This window comes from Nicotiana tomentosiformis, unplaced genomic scaffold, assembly GCF_000390325.3.
Source record: "Nicotiana tomentosiformis unplaced genomic scaffold, ASM39032v3 Un00159, whole genome shotgun sequence".
Lineage (NCBI taxonomy): Eukaryota > Viridiplantae > Streptophyta > Magnoliopsida > Solanales > Solanaceae > Nicotiana > Nicotiana tomentosiformis.
In genome coordinates, this window is record NW_027174718.1 from 80,886 (window position 1) to 86,498 (window position 5,613).

Sequence of the window (5,613 nt, forward strand, 5' to 3'; positions counted from 1 at the left end):
ATATCAGAAAGTCAACCTCCCGGTCAAACTTTAAAAAATTTTAACTTTCGGCATTTCAAGCCTAATTCCACTACAGACCTCCAAATAATTTCCGGACACGCTCCTATGTTCAAAATCACCATACGGAGCTATTGGAATCATCAAAAGCAAATCCGAGCTCGTTTACACATAAGTCTACATCCGGTAACTTTTCTAACTTAAAATTTTCAATTATGAGACAAAAGCATAAATTGAGCAGTAAATGGGAAAACGAGATTATAATATTCAAAATGACCGGTCGGGTCGTTACATCCATCCCCAGTCCTCACACCCAAATATACAAAGGCAAACAACTACTACAACAACTAGAGTTATTTATGTCATGCGAAATCTAAATTAACAAATTGGAGTTCCACAGAACTTTCTCATTTATCTAACAAGTACAATAAAATTACAAATATTGGCATAGATTTGTAAGGAGAACTCAATGAATTCACAACTACACAATAGTCATGCCTTGAGTGGAAAACTTTTGTTGAAGACTTGGGTAGGGGCCGCGCGAGCGCAGGCCCCCGCTGCCACAAATTATGACGTAGACTCGACCACTTGAGCCGAACTTAGGTGGGCACCCCTCCAAAGTGCAATGGAGGTCACCAACCTAGGCCATGGGTCTTGTTGATCGCCCATTGACCCCGTCCAGCAAGGGGCTGTAATAATTTTCAGCAAGACCTCTCAATTGTGAATTGGATAAGCAGTCTTTAGATCCTAGTGTTTACTACTACAATGAAAAATGTCTTCTTGTAGTACAAACTCTGTTCTTTTAAGTCCTCTATCTGCCAGTATACTAACCAGTTTGGTGTAGCTGTAGAAGTGATTGTCTTATAATTGGGTTGAAAAGTCAAAAGATGGGTTGTTTTAGTAAAAAGATCTACTTATTTTGCACCACTAAGAAATTTGTTTTAGCTACATTAGCTTTTCCAAGTTCTGATTAAGACAAAAGTATTTAGCTTTCGATCCCCAGATGTAATAAGCTTTTCTGATTATGCTATTCTGCTTCTATCTTATCCTTTTGATAATTTCTCAAAGTTGTCATTTTTTAACCATGTAAAATTGACTGATTATCATATTTATTTAAGTCAGCACTAGTCTTCATAGTCTACCACTCAACCACTTATTAGATGCGCAATGTTCTGTATTATCACTAGTAAAAGGCAAAAGAATAGTCAGCTCTCTGCTCATCGCAAGGCTGTGTGGGATGTACATATTATTCGCGCTAGAAGTTGGATGTTGCCTTTGTCTTTCAATATAGGTTGGATGTACACCGGGAGGAATTGGATCTCGTCTGTTTGCATTATTTGAAGCCCCCGATAGCGCCTGCTTTAGCTCCGTCATAACCTTATCCTGCCGTGTGAGATGGCCTAGAATGATCGCATGTTACTCTTGCAGGACCCTCATCGCAACCACGACATGCTCCTCATCAGCATCGTCGAGAGTTGTCTCCCGAACCTGTCGAGGGTACTGCATGTCAGGCACCGACATGGCGTCATTCTCCTCATTGCGGGTGTCACTGATTGAATCCTCGAAATGAGGCTGATCCCCTCGAATTTCAGGGTTGTGCGTGTTGTTAACAGTGTTATCTGCCTTTTTTGTGATTTTTTCTAAGACAAAATAATCAAATCACGTTAGTAAAAAAGGCAAGGATCAATTTAATTGCACAGCTGTCTAGGCTCCACAGTGGGCGCCAAACTGTTTACCCGTAAAACGGTACAGTTAAATTTATACGTGGTTTCTAGATAAGTGAACTAATTTGATCCTGAAATAATGCAATAATTGAAGAAATATACAATACTTAACCTTAAAATGTAGATAAAACAACAGAGATGACAGTTCAGGGAACTAGGTTTCCAGGCACAACAATGATGAGATCAAAAAGCGGGAAAGTAAGATTGTATTAAGTTTTGTATAGAATGTAGCGTAAGTTTAGCCAGAAAATTCGTGTCCTTTACAATGATAACCGGGCTCACTATTTATAGCTGTATCTAGGGAAGGAGGTCCTAGTATCGTGCCCTTCTTTAATGTCAATTATGAGGGTTATTGATGAAGATGTAACGGTTAACCTAAATGCCAAATTCTCTGTAATGGGCCGTCACTCTTAATGCTGCAGAATATTTCATATTAAATGCTACCGGGCGCAGAGCATTTAATACACCTTTATGAACGTTATCCCTTCCGGTGACAAGCAAAATAACTGCGTTCGGTCTTCGGCCATCCTCGTCTTGGGTTCCACGTGTCGTTCCTTTAGATGACCACGTGTCATACATATTTCACCCGATACAATCACGGCCCAGAAGAATTCCATGAGGAGTCTTTGCCTTCTGAATGGTATGAGAAAGCTTTCTCAAAATTAACAAAATTGAGCCACTTGCTAAAGAATGTGGACTTAGTTGATGGTAAGCTAGTCAATGTTAATGACCGCGCGAGTTTATGATGAGAGCTTGAAACAAAAGATGTCTACTTTTAAATCACTGGCTAGGACCTTTGTTGGGTGTCCGTCAATGCAAGAAAGGATGAAGAAGAATGTGATGGAAGCATTAGCCGATTCACAATACGACCAGCCCGTGTATTTCAGTAAAGCTAGCGAGAGGGAATCGATTACAATTGATTCCCTCACAAAAGTGTCAAACTTCTTGAATGCGTCTGCTCAACAAAAGAAGCTTGTCAGGCAATCAGTATGTGCACAGGTCACAAAGTACCCGATATGGACAGAGCACTCGGGAAGATATTGACTGGACTGAAATCTGAGATAGATTTTCTAAATAGTAGGTGTCCGAGTAAAGAAATTAAAATGGCGCAGCAAATAGTTGCAACTTGTCAAAAGTTTTTAGAAAGTGCCACTTCTTATGACCTTGAATCCACTTCATGGATGCGCCTTGCACCTGCCAAAGGCGCGGAGTCACCCACTTCTAACAAGTGGGAAGATGTTCTTGAAATGTTTCTCGACCTTATTAACTGCTTGAGTGAAGAGACAAAATTAACTTTGGAGGTTAAGAAGCTTGAGGTCATGAAAGAAGGGCTTTATCAGATTAGGGATGTTCTGATAGACAAAAGCATTGGATATAAGGAAACTCGCCACCAGGAGAGTTTAGTGCACAAGAAGTTGAGTAAAACATTGGGACAGGAAGTTAGTTATGATGGGGAAACTTTATTGTCTGAGTTACAACACAATCATCAATTCATCTGTTTTGTTGCAGATGGTCTAGTCAGAAACTACATTTTTATCCCCGGTACAGAAGTTTTTGGAAAAAAGTACGGCACCAGAATTTTAAAGCCTCTCATTCCTATCGCCAAAATTGTAGCAAGTTATGCTGATCGTCAGAATTTCTAGCCAAATCCTGGCCACAATCAATGGTAGGATGTGATCGTGATGGATGTCATAGTGTCTTACCTATGTAAATAGTGAGTGCTAAAATTATCTTGTTTCAAATCAATGCTGGTTTTCATCGTCCCACAGTAAACTAAACCATTTATTTGACTCGATGTCCGCTATTGATATCAATATTCTTGAAGAACGGCATTCTGCTATGTGGAAACTCAACCTAAGTATAAACAGAACTGAACGGTAAATGGCTTTTGTATTGTCATATTTGATCAGAAAATTTGAAATATGAAAATTTTGAAAGCAGTGGAACTGCACTCCACCATCTGAATATACTCGGCCACTTATTAACTCTTTCTGAGTTACATTATTAATAACAAGTCTCAAATATGGTTTTATTTTAAGATTGAAGCTAATTACATTCTAATAATTCAGTATGAGTTCTCACTTTTTTTTGTTAGAACATCATAATTTGGAGCAGATAGATTTACTATAATTCTCCATCCCCAAGTAGAATTGTGTGAAATTAGACATCATATCCAATACTCTCTTATTCAGGGGGAAAGTACTCTTATTTTTGAAATGTTACAAAAAATCAGCACTGCCCATTTAACTAATACTAACTTTTATCTTACTGAAGCTGGAATCGAGAATAAATAAACTTTCTACTTTCTAGAACGAGTAAAATAATGAATTAATTGAGGTAATACATTTGCTCACATTATATCAGAAAAATAAAACATAATTACAGCTTCTTCAGTGATGCCTGTTTTTATCGAGTGGGATTCACCTCTTCATTTCCCTCAGCCAAAACTTTTAAGGCTTAAATTTCTTTGGCCATCCTCATTCCCTCTTCGGTCGGTGGTTCACTTTATTGTAGTAGATGCACACAAGCTGATCACTGAAATGCCACATAAGAAGGTTTTGGGACAAAATACCTAGATGCTAACAATCCGATGTAATGCCCAATGCGAAAAAACGTAGATGGCTTAACTCTGGGCCATTCAACATAATAGTAGTAGCTTGAGCAAAAAAAAATTCAATTGGGATTCATGCGAAAAAACGTAGATGCCATAAAAAAGTTTGTTTAAGAATTGTGTAGGAGCCGCGCGAACGCAGGCCCCCGCTACCACAAATTATGACGTAGGCTCGATCACTTGGGCCGACCTTAGGCGGGCACCCCTCCAAAGTGCAATGCAGGTCACCAACCTAGGCCATAGGTCTTATTGATCGCCCATGGACCCCGTCCAGGTAAGTATGTTCCCTTGATGCTCCTCCCTATGGTTTTATATCCCTCCAGCTCTTGGTTTTCCTTTGTGTTAGCCGATATGGGACATCTTGTGCCTAAGCTATCTTCTCTTTGAATAGGATAAGCAGTGTTTAGATCCTAGTGATACAAACTCAGTTCTTTTAAGTCCTCTATTGCCAGTATACTAACCAGTTTGGTGTAGCTATGGAGAAGTGAGCTCACATCAATTTTCTATCTTTAAGTAGGGGTTACTAATATATCTTTCATACCAGATCTCAAAACTTATGGAATTATAGCATTTGGTGCAATCCCCTAACCACATTGCAAAGATCCTATGTTTTCCAAAACACAGTACTAATTTTTTTATGGAATTCGCTCTGCTAAATGCTAAGATCCTACGACTTTTTTCTTAAATATAGAAGTTGCATTGATATGTGGCTATGGCATATGGAAAGAGGGCTGTGAGACTGGCATTGTACAGTTCTGAGACTGCAATTTCATCAACAATGTTTTTTCATTGTTATTCCCAAGTATTTATCTTTTGATTTTTTATTGACGGATTATCATGTTTGTTTAAGTCAGTACTAGTCTTCATAGTCTACCACTCAACCATTTAGATGCGCAATGTTCTGTCTTATCATTACTCAGTTAAGAAACCCTCGCTCGCCTTTGTATTACAATATAGGTCGGATGTGCACCTGTAAACTATTTTTTGAGATTTACAACAACTCCTTAATCGTAAAAACTATAGCTTCCTTTTTTTCACACAATTTGACGAAAAACACCGATAACTAAGAGATGAAAGAAAGCTAGAAAGAAGTTGGATGAAGATTAATTTGGAATTTAAATAAGTTGTTTTCAACTAATCCAAACAGGCTGTGTGCGACTTTAATACTGAAAAAATATAAACATTTTTTCATTGTTATTCCCAAGTATTTATCTTTTGATTTTTTATTGACGGATTATCATGTTTGTTTAAGTCAGTACTAGTCTTCATAGTCTACCACTC

General features: G+C 38.3%; 2 non-coding genes across 2 annotated transcripts; both read right to left on the reverse strand.

The window, feature by feature from the left end:
• Positions 1-526: 526 nt before the first annotated feature.
• LOC117278712 (U1 spliceosomal RNA) lies at positions 527-687 on the reverse strand. Its single transcript, XR_004509055.2, has one exon. It is a non-coding gene; the product is annotated as a U1 spliceosomal RNA (small nuclear RNA).
• A 3,766-nt stretch (positions 688-4,453) lies between these two features.
• LOC117276456 (U1 spliceosomal RNA) lies at positions 4,454-4,614 on the reverse strand. Its single transcript, XR_011413209.1, has one exon. It is a non-coding gene; the product is annotated as a U1 spliceosomal RNA (small nuclear RNA).
• Positions 4,615-5,613: the final 999 nt, after the last annotated feature.